General features: G+C 38.7%; 1 protein-coding gene across 2 annotated transcripts in view; it reads left to right on the top strand.

Annotated features, from left to right (window-relative positions):
* The first annotated feature begins 284 nt into the window (after positions 1–284).
* brinp3a.2 (bone morphogenetic protein/retinoic acid inducible neural-specific 3a, tandem duplicate 2) overlaps positions 285–19,594 on the top strand; it is a 78,598-nt gene continuing 59,288 nt past the window's right edge. Inside the window, exon 1 of one of the 2 annotated variants that reach the window (XM_020048777.2) lies at positions 285–367. The gene's annotated coding sequence lies outside the window, so the exon portion shown is untranslated. Of the gene's footprint in view, positions 368–6,791; positions 7,363–19,594 lie in introns of those variants that run through there. The other variant, XM_010895114.3, reaches the window with a different exon arrangement.

Raw genomic sequence — 19,594 nt, 5'->3', positions numbered from 1 at the left:
ACTATGAATGCCCGTCGGAGTGTGTGACGCGCGTAATGAAGATGGACGGCACGTACCAATGGGAAAGGGCACTAAATAGCAAAGGGGCATGAGCTCTGCACAGGTTGAGCCTTAACTGTGTACTGCCTGGTTAGGAGTTGTTCAGGAGGCAGTCTTCACTTTCATCTGTGTGGTCGGTCAGCCACAGCATCCTTTGCTCTAACAGCTTGTTGCTGCTTGCTACTTTATCTCCGGTAATCACTGATGATGGATTTGTAACGGAGGAGACGGGCTTCTCGCTCACAGCACTATATCACTGCTGACAAATCTCCCACCTATCTGCTCCGCTGGTATCATTGATGGCCCTCCTCCTGAGCAGCAACATAAGGTAGAAAGCCATACAATGTTCCATTTACACCAGGATGTAGTGGCGGGCCAGAGTGTAGACAGAGAGGCAAAGCCACATAATATCTGGGAGATACATTCCTTTTTTGACAGAAAAATTTTAATATATCAACAAATTAAATAAGAGCAAATGCATGGGAATACCTTTCAAGATGTGCTGAAAAATACAACCAATACTATTTTTGAATGTTTCTTTTTCGCTAGTTTCTCAAAGTCCTAAACATATTAAATCTTCAGTAAGATTTCATAAGCCTCACAGAAGTGTGCTTATGAAAAGGCAGGACAATGCATTTGAAAAGGGAAGGACATAATCTCTGTGAGATTCTGAATGTGATCTGTGCCTACTGAGGGGTAGACAGAGCAGCTTACCTCTCTCATCCGCTTTGCAGTGGCTTATCAATGCTACAATCCCCTGGAATTAGCACACACATTGCTAAGCACTGAGTCTACTGTACCATGAATATTCCCTCAGGTCAAGAACTTGATTACTTATGCAATGATCAAAAATCTAACCGACAATTATTACACCAGTGAGTAATCATTTCTGGATATGAAGTTGTTTTATGTTCACTCATGTGTCTATGATTGGGTTTGATATACTGTATGTAATATAAGGAACTAGTTTGATGTTTAGTGAAGGTAATGCCAGTTTTGATGAAAACATTGGGAAATGCATCTAGAATTTCATGATAGGAAATTGGGATCAAACTGGAGAAAGGATGCTTAGCTGAGGCTGAAAAGTTATGTAACACTGTCCTCTGTGTTTAAAATTGCAGAATAGCAACCACCTCCAAAATCAATGTCAATACATTTCAGTGACACCTCAAATCCATAATAGTGTAATTAATGTATCGTTATTAAACATCATCTGACTTCATGATTAATCAATATGCCTTACATCATCAGAAACAATCTTCATGATTAATAAAAAGAAAGCTCAATGACTAAGAGCATTCCTGTTTGAATGATTTAAAAAATGTGAATAAGTTATGTTAGCTGCATTAATCACATACGTTTACAACATTTTCCTTCTCCCAAATGTATGAATCCATGGATAAGAACAAATCATAATCGAAAGAGGTGTGATATTTACCAGCTGTAACTGTTTACATTTATAATTTAATCCACACTACCAGCTAGACAATAAAAGAACATGAAACTATTGAAATGTTAAATCTGTATGAATAATGGAGTGTTGCTCCTCTGCTAAGAAAGGTATGTAATCCCACGTGTTTTAAATGGAGCCGAGGCCACTGGCCTCAAAGTATTCTGCCAAGTCATAACCAGAGAAATGGAGCTGAAATAAAGGAGCTTTAAGTCGATGCTCCCTTGATTCCTTTTCCAATGGGTCGCATGGAATGAAGTTACATACCTGAATCAACTGTCCTCGACTGTTCGTAGAAGGATATCTAAGGTTAAATTACATGGGGATTCAGGTGGCATTAGGGTGCAGAGGAAAGGAGTTTCTAGACTTTAGGAGAGTTGATCTTTAGGGCTTTCAGTTCTATAAAGTGAACGAATGATAACAAATTATAAAAAATCAGAGAAATCTACCAAATCCTAATTTGTTGCAGGCAAAAAATAGCAAATAAACCTGTTAATCCTTATTAGACATTACTCTCCTTAGATTTTTCTATAACAACCATTAACATAACAGTGACAGGGAGAGTAGTTCTTGCATTGTTCACCAGTATAATAGCATGGAAACATTCAACTAGCATAACACCCCCCAGCATGTCACATACACTGACTGTTAACCATAAACTGACGGGGCTGCTTTGTTTCTTGCCTCCATCACCGCCCACCATGGTCCCTTAGTGGAGATCCATTTTTGGAATATCACTGATTAGTATGCTAACAGGGCTCGTTTCAGTTTAATGCTGAAATGTATGGAATTAGAGTACTTATAGTGGGTCGGGGACTGAAGAATGAAGGCGATGCAATGTTGTCAACATATAAAAAAATGGGTTGAAGGCCATAATACTTTTTACAAAAAGGTTACATGTATTTGTAATTTGGCCAATACATTTTGGGTACAGGTCTTCCATTTTTTCCACCATTTTGCATAGTTTTCTGCTGCATTACTTAATTTGATCAAACTAAAGTTACACATATATCGTGGATCCGCATACAAAATCTGAAGTCAATTGGCCTTAAAGATTACAAGTAGTTTTTGCAAAGGTTTTTCAAAATGTTCGTAATGGCAGAAAATGAATCATACTATGTAGAAAACCAGTTAATATTCAGAACTGTTGCATTACTTTTTTCCACAATAGACCAATTTGGCTATGAAGGGGATTCCTGCTATCCTGCAATCATCATTATGCAGATTTTGATGGGGGAATTATTAAGCAAAATAATAACAAATAATGGGAGCATTTCTAAAATGCTGTCCACCTATCCTATCAGTTCAGTCCAACAAAGCTTCCAGTGTAGAGGTTTTTGACAAAGGCATTTACAAATACTTTATTTGGGGTTGCTTTTAAGGTTGAAATCAAAATAGAGTAACTCTAGCAGACAGAGAAACAAGAACTATTCATCTGCCAGCTGAATAGGGACAAGCTGCTCAGAGCCCTCTGTAATGTTAAATGGAAAGGGTTTTATTGGAAACTTGCTGGACCTTTTGAAATGTAAGCTTTCTTTACATTTTAAGTGACTTCTGCTTTTTTGATTAATGACTGTCCAAACCGCACAATACAACTGACCAAATCAGGCAGTTGGCATTGGTATGCTAGTTGTAATACTAGTCAGACATTGCATGCACCAACCATCAATTTCAACTACGTCAAATGACAGATAGCCAACATACATTATAATGCAGTTAGTTGATACTAAAAATACCTATCCAGGCAATGTAAGATAGGTGAGAGACATCATAAATGCCTGAGATGATGAACATACCCACTAACAACGGCTGTTTGCGCAATGTAGTAACAGATGGGTGGTCGTGCTTGCACTTCCGCTTACTTGGATATTGTGTAGCAAGTTATTTGTTGTATAAAGACCACTTGAAGGCCATGAAATCAGTTTTTTCAGATACAAATTGCTTGGCCAGGAATCTGAATTATGTCTCATTTCAGACTGTGAAACTGGTTTGACCTGATAATAAGAGCCTTTTCCTGTTCAGGGTCAAAAAGCAGATTTAAATGAGCTATTGAAATAAATAGACTTGACTAACATTAATTTTACTTTCATGTGTTAGGGACACAGAGTGTGATTACTGGGGGTGGGTATCATTGTACAATGGTTTGAAATGTAAAGTTATTATATACATCTATTATAATCACATTGATATTTTATGAAATATTATTTAACTTTAATAAAATGTTATTTTAAAGAAATTGTATATATATATACAGTACAAATAAAAGAAAGCAAAAGAAGATAATAATAATAAGAAGAAGAATAAAACAATTTAATATGGAAGTTATTATCTAACAGCAGTCAGATTATATAGTTGTTGGTTTCCCCATCTTTGGGTTAATTAGATAACGCAATCTTTTGCGTTAAAAATGCATTCAGATTGAATAATCCAATGAAGTTGGTGTTTTAATTACCAATTTTGGGTTGCTTCTACAGTAATTTTTAACCAGTGCATTTTCTTTGAGTGGAAAGAACCGATTGAGTCTACAAATCATTGCAGTCAGATGCATTGGTCAAATGAGTTACTCATTATAAGGCATTCAGCACCATGGACAAGGCTCACTTGCTAAACTATTGCATTGCATGTATTTTGTGTTGAAAGACTGAAGTGCTGGAAGAATGTACATGTAATACATCAACAACATCAGTGACATCTGTCTCCCTGTTTCATTATTAGTACATATTTACAAGGTCAATACGATTGTGAGGTTAACAGCATTGAAAAGGTTGCAAACCATTCTTAAGTCCTTGCAACCGGTGTTTCACAATGGATTTTGTCAATAAAATGGCAAATATAATGTACTTACCATCGTGTCAAGTTTTCTGATTGTTTAGCAATTAATAATTTATGGTGTTCTGAGACCTTAAGGAGCAACGTGGTCCAATGCATATCCATCCTTTTGTGAGAAGGTATTATTAAGTGACACAAAACATGAACACAGAATAAAGATTTAACTAATGCTAAGTAGATGGTTCATAAGGACCTTTGTGCCACTCTTGTGCCTTGTACACTAACTGTTTTATTTTTTTATTATTATTTATTTCTGACTACATTAGATTAATGGGTGCAATGTAATGGTAACCTTGGCAATACCTTTGAATCAGAAAGGAAAGAGCATTATCTAATCATTCCAAAATGTTTAATGTTTGGTCTTAGTTGGCATACTATTGCACACAAGTAAAATACCATATAGGACAAAATGATAGGACACCTATTAGTATGGTTTCCCAAGGTCCCTTAGTTTAAAACGTTAACTCATTGATATTCCAGTTGAATAAACAACTAAAAAGATGGACTTTGAAAATGTAGTTCTATTAAATTCAGAACTAGATAATTTTTATGTTTAACATGGATTACTGTGTTTAATCATGTGGTTGTAACAACCCACTTTGTCATGCTCTGTTGAGTGTGAAGCTCAATACACCTACATTATTTTGAGGTTCTATAGCAAGCATTGGACTGTGTTGGTTGCGTTATCGTTGAATGTAATTTTGTTTACCACTTAAAATATTTGTTCATCGTGACATGTTACATCTCATGGCACAATGAGCAACTTAATAAAAACATATGCTTACGTGATTATATTGTTTAAGACATCACCAATATCAAAATGTTTTGAATTACCCACAATCCCCCAAAAGCAAGACAGGAAGAACAAGGGGATTTATTTAACTACAGTATTGACTTCACTGAGTTCACTTAATTTGATCTATCTTTGGATCTCTTAACACATTCTTACATTTTGAACATTAGTAAGCTTATTTATTCGTCAATGGATTTATTGTTATATCTATTAATAAAATGCAATTAAATTACTTGTATATATTATTATTCATTATACACTCACCTAAAGAATTATTAGGAACACCATACTAATACTGTGTTTGACCCCCTTTTGCCTTCAGAACTGCCTTAATTCTACGTGGCATTGATTCAACAAGGTGCTTAAAGCATTCTTTAGAAATGTTGGCCCATATTGATAGGATAGCATCTTACAGTTGATGGAGATTTGTGGGTTGCACATCCAGGGCACCCTTTTCACCCTTTTTTGTAGACCCTAGAAATGGTTGTGCGTGAAAATCCCAGTAACTGAGCAGATTGTGAAATACTCAGACCGGCCCGTCTGGCACCAACAACCATACCACGCTCAAAATTGCTTAAATCACCTTTCTTTCCCATTCTGATATTCAGTTTGGAGTTCAGGAGATTGCCTTGACCAGGACCACACCCATAAATGCATTGAAGCAACTGCCATGTGATTGGTTGATTAGATAATTGCATTAATGAGAAATTGAACAGGTGTTCCTAATAATCCTTTAGGTGAGTGTATATTGGTTATGTTTTAGTCTATTTCAAATTCACCCAGCTGTTTACTGTATCTGTAACTGTATGTGTAGTGTGTATATTTCTGATGACATTACAAAGTTGACCCCCTGATGACCCCCAAAGTTGGAAGTTTAGTTATTTTTTCTGCATATTCCACTGCTACTACTTCTCTGAATCCGCCAAAGTGTGGTGGGAACTACTTCGAAAAGATCGTTTCCAAGATAACAATACTAAACACACTCTATATTGGAAATAGATTTATTCAGTAGTAAACTGTATCACTACTACTGAAAACCGTATAAGGATTTAAATGTAAACTACCAAGCTACTGCAAATGACAACTTAAACCACATGTAGGCCTACTTCACCACTCGCAACACGTCCTCCAACCACACTGCCCTTCATCTGCTCAGAACTAAGTATAACAGACAGACATGAAGACATTTCTAATAAATGTCTCAAAGACTGCATTAGCCCTTCCTATTTATTTTGGTCGGACATATTAGCCTACTCTTCAAATGTACATAATCTGCTTTCCAGAAAGATATGACATCTAAAGAATCTAGAACATCATTTAAAATAACCCCATGAAATGCATTACCTGCAATTTCATATATGCTGGGTAGTGCAAGTCAGTGGTGTCTGTTTCCACGATGAGGGAGCCGCTGTCTCCAAAGCACTTGTTATCATTCCCGCCACGTCAACGGTCTTAAGTACATCCTCTTTTCGCAGCTATTACAGAGGGCTACTTGTGTTTTAAACATGTGACTGCGAGAAAAGTGGCAAAGGGAGAGAGGAGAGTTAAAGAAACCCGTGTCTGATGCTCGCCAGCGCACCCACCTATTGAAATGTGGATCCCCACTCAGACGGCGCTGCGGAGTAGGCGGGTCAAGCAAAGCAAGGTGCTTGCGTGGACTTTATAAATGTAACCACCGGCCAGAGGTACAAACATCCCGTGAAGCATTACCCAATTGCATTCCTCCGCATCTGCCCTCCAGTCAGTCGCCCGCTTCCGGAGGTACTCACGTCCTACCCCATCAAGATGCGGAATTGCGCCTTTCCTAGCTCTCTAATGCTCTCTCTCTCTCTTTCTCTTACCACTCTTTCCCGCGCTCTCTATCTTTAGGTTGATGCTTTTATTTTATAAAGTAATTATCCCCTGAAAGGTCAAAGCCCCTGCTTCCAGGAACGTTGAGTTATACCCGGATAACCTTACGCCTTTGCTCCATAATGAAAAGCATTTTGCTACCGAACTTCCTCAGTGGGCTGGAGTGGTAGGCAAGACTGCTGAGGCACAACGCAGAACGACTCTCGCCGAAACGTTTCTGCTCGCTTACTGTTTGGATGTTGTTGAGTTTAGTGGGTTTCGTCCAATATAACTAATTTACACCGATGAACCTGACATGAGATTTTAAACCGTTTTGGCAGTTTTATAATGGACATATCCGCTGATTCAGCAGGAGAATGGGAGATGCTGAGTTGAACTTTGTCTGCTGTTCTGAATCGCGGTGAGTTGAGATATTCATCTTATATAATGCCTATTGTTACTTAGCACGAGCTTTAAGAGCTTTTTTCTTTTCCTGCCTAACGGTATGCAATGTCCTTCAATTTCATGGACACTGTCACGCAATGCAGGTACATGTTGGGTCTAACTGGATGCCAGAGGTAACTTAATCTGGAAACGAGCATTATGTCATAACCCATGTTGCGTACACCCAGACCCAGGTGAAACCTACATATGCCACACATACTCTTATACTTTCTCAGTTTCTCACGCTGAAGTCGCCGTCCCCATATCATTCTGTTTTTGTGCACACACAGAAATAGGCAAAATTGGTCTGTATCTTCAGATACATGCATTCTGATCACAACCTACTCACGCCCTCCTCTACTCTGACTCAGAATTAGCTTCATTTAGTAAGTACATTTACACATACTCTGAATTTTTCTTTCAAAATTATGGTGCTATTGGCAATGGCTCTCCTTACTCCCATATTTCTCTCAATACCACTTTCCCAACACCATCCTTCCACCCTACCTCCTCCCAATTTTCCCATTGCCACCCTGGCATCCAGTCTGTATTCCTGAGAGTATATTAGCTTGCTTGCAGAGCAAAGCACAGCAGAGCTGAGGATCAGATCTCTAACACTGATGTTACTGTGAGCATGTCTGCCAAGCCAGTCAAAGCACCAGCCAAAGCACCAGTCAGTCAGGCAGAACCAGCAGCTTCCAGCCATTCACAACAATTTCCCCTCTGATTCTATAATTATACATTTTACCCTCAAGCCTTTCAAATGCAAGGAAATCCAGGCAGGTTTTCGAAACAGGGAAAGGACAACCGAGCTTTGAATCACCCAAAAACCCTTGTAAAACAGTCAGAATAAGATAACCTAGTTTTGTACTTGTGTTGTGCTGGATTTAATGCTGTTTGTGTTTTTAGAGTATTTAGATTGATTGAAACTTTGGATTCTGTTTGATCCCTTTCACCCTAAAATTCCATACAGTTTATTATTCCATATATACCTTGCTATAATTTGACTTGATAAATCGATGTTCTGTGAATAAATAATAATAAGAAAAAGAACAATAAAAATAATTGATAACCATTATTTTTTTATGATAATTAAAATGAAAATAGATTACATATGCATTACAAATGCATTAAAAAAGCATACATTTAGGCAAAATAGCTTTTTTCCATATCACCCAGTTGTAGTCAGTAGTGCAATGATTTAGTATTGCCACAGTCTACAACATCAGTCTCTCAGGTTAGCCGGCAACTAAGGGAGTCCCAGCGCCAAGGGTGGGAGGATTTTACACTGAGTACTACAGTAAAGCCTAAATTTTCAGGTAAAAACTGTCCTATAGTTCTGCAGAAATTATCTTTCTCATTTGTGTGTCCTGAAAGGCACCGGACCCCATCATTCTTTAATGGCAGACACACAGTGGGAGATAGATGAAAACAAACAAAGTTGGAAGGGGGCAGACTAGAAATTGAACCCTGTTCTCAGGGGGAAAGCCACATGTGTGCATGGAAGTGATACCACTGGAAGTCAGCTGCAACACAACTTTAATGTTCAATGTAAGTTCAATTTTTTTAAAGGATTGTCTGATTATTGACAAAGATTATTGATTGTTATGGTTGCATCATTCTTCATTAGGACTGTCAGTATTTATATATATTTTTTTCTTATTGTCTTATGTAAGCCATTTTTTTTCATACTCAGTTATATCTATCCAATTGTTTCTCCTACCCTGTCATCATAATTACCAAATAATTTGGGACGGAAGATCATTGCAAGTCTTTCTGCCTGAGGGAGTTGCTAGAGCATGACGAGACCAGGACGAGACCAGGACGAGAGCATGACGAGACCGACTATGCCTCCCTGCTCCCGGGGCATGCTGGTAAATTGGCAGCACCCATGGAGCTTCCTAGCCGCTCATCAGCTAGCGAGACAGTCAAGGCTTGACCTAGACTATGGTGGTTCACTTGGTGTTAAAGAGCACCTTAAAGCCCTGTGCTACCTTGGAGGCCTAATTTGCAGATTTACTGATGAAAATAACATCATAACACATTTGAGACATACATATCAGCATATCTTTTCTAGATCGCTTTCTTGCTTAACAAATACATCCCTGAACTAGCCCAGAACATGTAGTGAATGCACAAGTTTCTGAAACTAACATGATACTTTATTATCTATTACATCCAAAGCCATTATGGATGGTATGGACAGCTCCACGCAAAAATTATTAAAAGGCTACTGACATTTTCAACTGTACAAATAAACTGCTGGAGCATTCCCGGCGCCATGAGGGGGCTTAGCCCCCTCAGCTGAATTCTCTGCTCTCCTAGTTAAAGTTTTAAATGCCCTATAGATATATAACCAACAATAAGATATCCCCCTTTTCATTTTTAACTGCCTCCTCAGTCACATTGTCCTTGCGCCGGGCCTGTGCTGGAGCTTTGTTTAACTAATTACATACAAATTTAAGATGGGATAGCCTAAACATGTGAAACAAAGCTGGTTATGTCTCTTCAACTTGAACGGTTCAAAATGCTCTAATTTAGGATTAAGTAATGCTATTTAAGCAAATATATGTCTCATAGTCAATACACATTGAAGCATTTAAAGTTGGGATTGCCTTAACACGAGAAACATAGTAGATTTGCTGTCTAGCTTGAACCTTTCAAAAGATACTGTTTATGTACCATATAATAATAAGAAATCTTTTGAAGATTGACAATTTGAAGAACATTTTTCACTAGTAATTACAGACCATACATGTAAATCCTCGATGAAAGTTGGCTTAAAGGGAAAGTACTCTAGTAAAATGAAGTCCATAATGTAAGCCTTAACAATAATAAAAACATTTATTTAATGTGTAAATTCTGCATTTTATTTTGGAATTCTCGGGTTGACCTCCTTCGTAAGAGTTATGCATGCCCACCTATATAAAATGAATTTGCAGTGCCTTCAGTCTTTTTGTGAATAATGTATTTCCGGGAAACTGTATGAAGAATCCATTGCCATGGCCAGGCAGAAGAGTGGGATGCTGCATTCATGTCCTGTAGTGTGGTCAGAGTATTTGGTGGCCCAGCTGTGCCCCATAAAAAGTAAATAATGCCACAGTCTGACCATCTCCTCACTGCTGTTTAGAGGCCTTGAATGCAGCATAATACAAACAAAGGGATTGGAGAAAGAGCATACAAAAACATACACAAACACTGTTAAACACACACACACACACACACCCTCTTACACAAAGACAATGATAAGTGCACACACACAAACACACGTAACCCTACAGTGATGCACACACACACACACACTAAAACACATGTACACACACATTAACGTACACACTTCACATTTTAATATTCTATTAATGACTCTGATATTAATCATATTTATAAAATACTAATTTTCCAAACCTATCCTATCAACCATGTATTGTCCATTTCTTCATGTAGATCTGCAAAACGTCATCCCATTTGCCCTTGTTTTGCTATCTTTTCTAGGATTTCTGGTCCCCACCAGCACAGCAAAGCCTGCCCAAACACACACACACAAACAAACAAAGATGCGCACACACACTTAGAAACACACATATCAATAATTGGTACGGCTTTCTAAAATTGACTTTTCCTATATACCTCTTTAAGATGTGGTCATAGATCAGATGAGACAGGAGACAGTTAGATGCCCTTGTGTTGGAATGACTATTTGAGACTTCAGTGGGGCTTCTTCCTTAAAGGATCGAAATAGTATTTGAGGCAGAGGAAGGGCCAGCTGCTAACAAGGACCCATTAATGAATGAGTCACACGTGAAACACAGCTGCAGCTGTTTTATCAAACATTCACTGGGGAGGTTTAGGAGGAAAGAGAAGACAGTGACAGAAGAGAGAGAGAGAATTTAAAAGATATAAAAGGAGAGAAGATAGATAAAGGAAGACAGATAGAGGATGGGAGGTTGGCAGGCAGAAACAGGAGCTTTGTGGTGAATACCCACTGCCCATTATTTTATGATAATGAGCAAACTACTGGATCAGTGGCACGGAGGCCACTCATTTGGATCCGAGTTTGACAGAAAGTATAGTAGGGAAAGAAACGATGAGGAAGGGGAAAGGCAAGACAAAAGCGCAGAGAGAAGGGAGGAGACTAAAGGAGAGTAGAGCAGGACATGGAGAGATAGGCTGACTGATTAGGGCGTTGTAACAAAGATGCCTCCAGGAACGCTTGGTAATTGAAAAAATATACCAGGCAAGGGTGGCATACAGTCACCAGTTAAAAAAAACAACAAATGCTACCATATTACAATTGTGTGAAAATGAAAAAGCTGTCATTACTAGTATATCCAAAAAATATATAATGCTCTCGCTCTCGTCTCCCCTCTCCTCTTTCTCCTCTCCCCATTATCTTATCCACCCCCATCTCCCTTATTCTGGCCTTTTATCTCCCCCTCCATTCTCTCTTATTGATCCCAAAACAGATAATGCAGCATTGAAGCTATTTGGAATCACTCTGATCATAAAGCGATTGAGATAAAGGAGTGTACACAGTAGATAGATACCATGTTATAACTATCTACACACACACACACACACACACACACACACACACAGGGCTGGCACAATTACTGCATGACCGTGTAACTGATATATATGGGGGAAGACTGTCAAGAAAACAAAAGAGCCGTCAGTCATTTTTTTTTTAAGTAAAAATATGCAGACCCGGATGTGACGGCTGCAGTGGACAGACAGAAAACACCAGAATGTAATTAATGTAGCGTGTAGCTTTTTATTGTAAACCAATTCTAAGTTATCAAAGTGGCACTACAGACATACAGGTGAAAGAAGTAGAATGTCAAAGGCCATGGGTGGCAAACCCACGTATGCAAAATCTAATCAGTGAAAGATGGAAATAAAATGATGTTATTAAAAGTTAAATTAGAAGGATATGCTACAGAGCCCAGAGCTACTACTTGATATTCCTAATGAAGCAGTTGTAATGTGTCATTAGAAGGATAGTTAGAAATCACTTAAATTTGACTAGTTAGCTAGCTTTACCCTGATGGATTTTGAGACATGCACTATGTTAATGATCAGATGGAATGATTAAATGACATGAAAGGTGTTTACGTTTGTCGAACTACAGCACCCATCTGCTTTGTTGCTGCTCTATGCTGCTATAGTTTCAGCACCTCTTGTCTCTTAGTGTCACTCACATGACTCAGGCAGACCCTCTTCAGTCCTCTCTCTCTAGCTCAGCGCCAAGGAATAAAGTCGCCAATCTGCTTGTTTTATCACTCAGTTAGGTTCGGTTGGTGACTGAAGTATTTTAGATAACAATAAGTATCGCAGTCCTACACACAAGACACACACACCAAAACACTTGCAAGCTTAAGCACACCACCATCTGAAGTATTGTGAAGATAATACCTTATAGCCCATGCTGTCTTTTGTTTTTATCCTAATTCACTTTTCAAGCTGGATTGCCATAATTAAGACCAGCTGTTTTACCAATGCTTTCACAGAACTAACTATTTAACTGGGCTTCTTAACAAGGCCGTATCCAGAACCACAGAAATAGTGAGATTATAAGTCGCATCAACCCTCCCCCAAGAACTTTTTTAATTCCATAAATAAAACAATCTATAATTATTTTGAAAGTATGTAGGTTAAGTTGAATACACAATTTCTTGACAAAACATCTGTAATGCCTTTATGATTTCAATGTTTGATTTAAGCCCAGAGAACGTCTGTCAACTTCTGACAGACTGTCAATTTAGGATTTGACTATGGACAAGTCAAAAATATAGGCTATACTCTCTGTGCCAATGGCCAGTCCTTTTTCTCCTTTTTGAACACCCGTGCCAGAATTTCTTTACTTTATCAACCAGTTGTATTATATATTTAGATTGTATAACTTTTTTAACAAAATGCGCCAGGAGGAGCATGTATAAGTAATTATATCTGATATCTTTTCTGCAGAAGTACTCATATTCTCAGTCTCAATATTTTGCACTTATTACTCACATTTTTGTTTATAAAACCCTATCTAACTTCTGTATTAACATATTAATGTAGTTCCCACCAAAAAACACCACTGTATTGGCTAAACCGAGTAGTAACTTCAATTTCTACTGATCAAGAAACGTTTGAGCATGATTGAAATGCCTAAGCTATATTTGTTAGTGTCTCTGCCTTGGCAATATCTGCAATTTTTCTCTGCTTCACCACCGCAACTTCTCTCTTTTTCTGTTTCTCTCCTCCTGTGTCTGTTGTCTCTCAATATTTAGCTTTCTTTGGCTATACCACTAGTCAAAGATTTCGAACACCTGCATTTTTATCAGTTTTTATTGAAATTCACAGTTTAGTGTCTTAATGCACTCTGAAATTAAAGCAAATAAAAAATTGGAAACAAAATAATTTTGTTTAACAAAATTGTATTAAAACGTTTGACTTCTCAACGTAGACACCTTTTGCAGACATAACAGCTAAACAAACTGGTGCCATTCTTTCTACAATGGGAAAATATATTGTTCAGAAAGATCTTCCCAACACTGCTGAGGAAGTTCCCACAAATGTGTTGCACTTGTTGGTTGCTGCTCAGTTCATTCCAAACCAGCTCGAGTTATAGTCTGGAGACTGTGCTGGCCATTATATGATTTGAAGCCTACTGTCATGTTCTTTTCCTCTACGGGTAGTTCTGACATAGACTGGTGGTATTTGGGTCAATATCTTGCTGTTTGATGAACCCCTGGCTAACTAGGGATGCTAGAGGTCTTCATGGGTCCACAGGACCCACAATTCTGTGGGCCAACCTGGGACCCGAGTAGATCTGGGTGCAACATTTGTACTTTCTCAGATGTGGGTTGGGTCTGACTTAACTGCGACAGGTCTCAGGTATCTGCAGTGATATTGTTTTTACTGTCTGGACCGATTGGATCCATCCATTATGTGCATAAATATAAATAACACATTTCTGTTGTAAAGGCAGCTGTTATCTTAACATAACAGCAATTATATCTTAAATCTTTCAGTCAATTTAAACAAAAATTGTATGACCATGATCACCTCCTGTTACTGGCTGCTGCCGGAGTGAGAAAAAGGAGGAGGCTATACATTGGTATAATCTGTTCTAGATTGATGGAATATGGGGTGCAATCTGTGAAAAAGCACTGAAAGAAAGCTAGAAGAGGAAGAGTATACTGTTTTGTATCATTGTATTGTTACATATTTTCCCACTAGTTGGACAGGGATATTTAAGCCAGCCAACTGTTTGGTTCTTGTAAAATATGTATATAATTCGTATTTTCGAACTCATTTAATTTTCCTTTTATTTTATAATTATTAATTACTGTAATAGTTCATTTGATTTCTTCTTATTTATCAGTAATGAAATTTACAAATATCTGAAAAACTGTGGCTATATTCCTATTTGTCAACAGCGGTGGTGTCCACTGACCTCTCAGACTTTTGATTCATTTGAGATGAAGAATAATGTCTTAGAGTTTGACCTGTAACCTAACAACATACTGCTTCTTTATTAAAATATTGCATTTATAATTGAACAAATTGTAGTCCCGTACTATTGGCCTATAGGCTCATGTAGCCTATTGCTGCTGTGGCCGACAAGAATAGGCTAAATAAGAAGTGTGGCTATAGACTTTTGGTAACCCAAAATCAAAACCTTTGACGGGTTGTGTTTATCTGTCCACTTTCTTCTGTGTCATTCAGGAAAGGAAAGGTAGGATTATAAACTGCATTGATGATAAAAAAGACTGTCTTTCACATGAAGTCTCTTCCACTAACACACAGAGTAATTTATAACAGAACAAGATGATGTCAAGCTGTCTCGCAAGCTTAAGTACTGACTAACATAAAGTACCTTCACATGTTTCTTCAGTTGATAATTTGCTGCACTGTAGTAGCAACTGGCATGTGATGGCATCCATTATCTAAGGACAACATTCAATCAGAATCAAGAAGCAGCTCCATGTGCTAAGTTAATGAAGACACTGCCATTGAATACAAGGACAACCCCAAACTTTAGAACCCATCCAGCTGCAAATACCCAAATGTGATGTTTGACAATCTACACCTCAAATTAATTAACAATCTGTACAACACATCATCTAAATGAGCATGAAGACAAGCAACATCCCAGTGTTTCTCAACCCTATCCCCAGGGAACAAATATTTGGTTTTATCCCTGAAATAGCTAATGTGAATATGTTAGTCAAACATTTTATGATTAGCTGACAATTTGAGTCATGTGTACCAGCTCTGTAATATGGGCTGCCTTGTAAAAGTTTGCAAACCACTGCATTAGCTTACACTTTCTAAAGCCAACTTCTAACATCTCTGCTACCCTACAGCCATCAGTGTAAGGCAAGGCCATTAGCCATTGAAGGAACGCTTCCCTGGAAATCAATGAAAGCTGTATACTGTCTGTGTTGCATCACATCCAATAGCTCACACAAGAGCAGCATCCGATTTGTCAGCTCATACCACAGTTACACCTCCAATACCGCCAAAACATTCCTAATACAGATGTCTGCCAATTGAGTGTTAGCACTCAATTTGATTGAATCAAGGCCTAATATGGTGCTTTGATTATATAATGTATTAGACCACTGGCTGGGAAGCATCAGTCCGTATTGAAACAGTCCATTACTCACAGTGACAGACAGATTAGAAAGGATATTTCATTCTGTCTTCTACGACCTGACATTCTGTGCCACATTTTCTTCCAAATATTTCTGTCCTTTCATATTGGTTTTGAAATGCTTCTTTCACTGTGATGCTCCCCCGCGCCCCCTACTCCTCCTTTGAATAACATAAGAGCAGTTTTTTCTTTGTGTTTGTTTACATGTAAGACAGCCGACTAGGCAAGGAGCTGTAGACCTGCAGCGATATTATCATCTCACAAAGGCTCTGCCCCCCATAACTGTATGAAAGGTGTTATTGACAGCTATACCATTGAACGGCAGATAGTGTATGTGGGTTAATTAGGGCCAAAAACCTTGGTAGTCAGCACTAATGGGACAATGTAAAGTTCATCACTTCCTGTTTTCACACTTTGAAGATGCTTTTAGGGATGGCTCGCAGACACGTTTCAAAGTGCACCATATAAAAATGTTATCATGTTGAAGAAATTCTATTAAATTAAACTCCTTTAATCAAAATATTCCCTCCCCGCCTACCACCCTGCTCTACCACTTCCTCCCCTCCTCTCAACCTACTTCCTTCCCTCAGCCTTCAAATGTATTCAATGCTGGGAGATATCACAAAGCGAGAGCCATCCCACATTAGCATTGCTGCAGTGCCAGCAAAGGCCAGGCGCATCATTGCAATGGCCCCGGTGTCCTAGTGGGTATAGTGGCTGAACAGATGTTCTGAGACATGCTCTCTCTTCTCTCTTACTCTCTCTACTTTCCACTCTCTGTCTCTATCTCATCCCTCTGTATCTTCTGAATAAGGCTGGTGGAATGCTTTAGACAGATTAGGTTGGGGAGTTCCCAAAACTCATCAAGCGTACAACAGTACAGTATATCCTCTGAGCCGACAGGGAGAGGAGAGAATATCTAAACACTGCAGTAGGTCTTACTCTGTGGAGTAAACATGGCACAGTGTGTGGATGTCTGTCAACCAGAGGTGCATAAAAGACAGACGTAGTAGTAGTGGTAGTAGTAGGAGTAGGAGTTCGCTTTAATCAACACTTAGTTACACTCTACAACAGAGTACATAATATATGGCGTTATATTTAGTATTATATTAAATATAGTGTTATATTTCAAGTGTTAAACGTAAAACTTCATAATGAACAATACTTAATTTTTACAACCTGTGTTACTGGAATGCAACACTATGGAATAATTAACACTCAGTGTAATTGATATCCAGGATTAAAGCTGAGCTATAATTATTAGTGTGGCCATAAATACTACTACTTGGTTTAGTGCTGATGCGGTTACACTTTCTCGCTAGAACAATTTAACATCTGCACTGCTACAGTATATCATTTGTGACAATATGTGGTGTAAGGACTAATTTGTATGTTTCAGGTCACTCGTTATGTTAGCTAGCAGTTAGCTGATGGTTTCTAGCTAGCTACAGTAAGCTTTTGCTGCTGTTTGAATTCGAGTCAATGAGAGAAGCTTGCAGGGCAGTGTATGTAGTGTTCCTTAGCTAGCAAGGTGACAGTGTTTGTGTATACCGTCTGAAAGGCACTTAATGCACGTAGCTAACGTGAGGCTAATCCAGTAAATTGTTTTTTTGTTGGTAGGGTTCACACACAATAGCTGAATTTGCAGAGCTACAGTAGCAAGCAAACCGATGGTGCAAACTGAAACAGTATTACAGCACTACTTTTGCTGTCCCCCTCAATAATTGCTCTTGAGAAAATATTATGTAATTGTCCCCTCCAAACTGGTGGCTCCAAAATTACATGCATTTTGTAAATGTATACCTATAAACATACAGTGAGGGAAAAAAGTATTTGATCCCCTGCTGATTTTGTAAGTTTGCCCACTGACAAAGAAATGATCAGTCTATAATTTTAATGGTAGGTTTATTTGAACAGTGAGAGACAGAATAACAACAAAAAAATCCAGAAAAACTCATGTAAAACATGTTATGAATTGATTTGCATTTTAATGAGTGAAATAAGTATTTGATCCCCTCTCAATCAGAAAGATTTCTGGCTTCCAATTGTCTTTTATACTGGTAACGAGCTGAAATTAGGTGCACACTCTTAAAGGGAGTGCTCCTAATCTCAGTTTGTTACCTGTATAAAAGACACCTGTCCACAGAAGCAATAAATCAGATTCCAAACTGTCCACCATGGCCAAGACCATCGCCAAGCAACTTGGTGAGAAGGTGACAACAGTTGGTGCGATTATTCCCAAATGGAAGAAACACAAAAGAACTGTCAATCTCCCTCGGTCTGGGGCTCCATGCAAGATCTCACATTGTGGAGTTGCAATGATCATGGGAACGATGAGGAATCAGCCCAGAACTGCACGGGAGGATCTTGTCAATGATCTCAAGGAAGCTGGGACCATAGTCACCAAGAAAATAATTGGTAACACACTACGCCGTGAAGGACTGAAATCCTGCAGCGCCCGCAAGGGCCCCCTGCTCAAGAAAGCACATGTACAGGCCCGTCTGATGTTTGCCAATGAACATCTGAATGATTCAGAGGAGACCTGGGTGAAAGTGTTGTGGTAAGATGAGACCAAAATTGATCTCTTTGGCATCAAGTCAACTCGCCGTGTTTGGAGGAATGCTGCCTATGACCCCAAGAACACCTTTCCCACCGTCAAACATGGAGGTGGAAACATTATGCTTTGGGGGTGTTTTTCTGCTAAGGGACAGGACAACTTCACTGCATCAAAGGGATGTGTCGTGGATGGGTATTCCATCATGACAATGACCCAAAACACACACCCAAGGCAACACAGGAGTGGCTCATGAAGAAGCACATTAAGGACCTGGAGTGGCCTAGCCAGTCTCCAGACCTTAATCCCATAGAAAATCTGTGGAAGGAGCTGAAGTTGAGTTGCCAAACGTCAGCCTCAAAACCTTATTGACTTGGAGAAGATCTGCAAAGAGGAGTGGGACAAAATCCCTCCTGAGATGTGTGCAAACCTGGTGGCCAACTACAAGAAACACCTGACCTCTGTGATTGCCTCCATGTACTAAGTCATGTTATACAGAGGGGTCGAAAACTTATTTCACTCATTGCACAACATTTTTGACATGTGTTTTTCGGGATTTTTTGTTGTTATTCAGTCTCTCACTGTCCAAATAAACATACCATTAAAGTTATAGACTGATAATTTCTTTGTCAGTGGGCAAATGTACAAAATCAGCAGGGGATCAAATACTTTTTCCCCTCACTGTATTTACATTGTGCCTACAATACTTCTGTACAACAGATGTGATTTTCTGGATTTTTGTTTTAGATTCCGTCACTCACAGTTGAAGAGTACTTATGATAAAAATGACAGACTTCTACATGCTTTGTAAAACCTGCGAAATCGGCAGTGTATCAAATACTTGTTCTCCACACTGTACGTATGTTACAATAAAAATGAATCTCTATGACAGTACATTAGATATCATAACGTTGTACTTTGATGGCCTAGTTTTACACCCACTGCGCCAAATACCCGTTTCGTAGTGATCTTTACATCTCGTATGAATGTTGTCAATCCCAGGCCAGTTGC

This window comes from Esox lucius, chromosome 8, assembly GCF_011004845.1.
Source record: "Esox lucius isolate fEsoLuc1 chromosome 8, fEsoLuc1.pri, whole genome shotgun sequence".
Lineage (NCBI taxonomy): Eukaryota > Metazoa > Chordata > Actinopteri > Esociformes > Esocidae > Esox > Esox lucius.
This window is presented reverse-complemented; position numbering and strand designations above follow the sequence as displayed.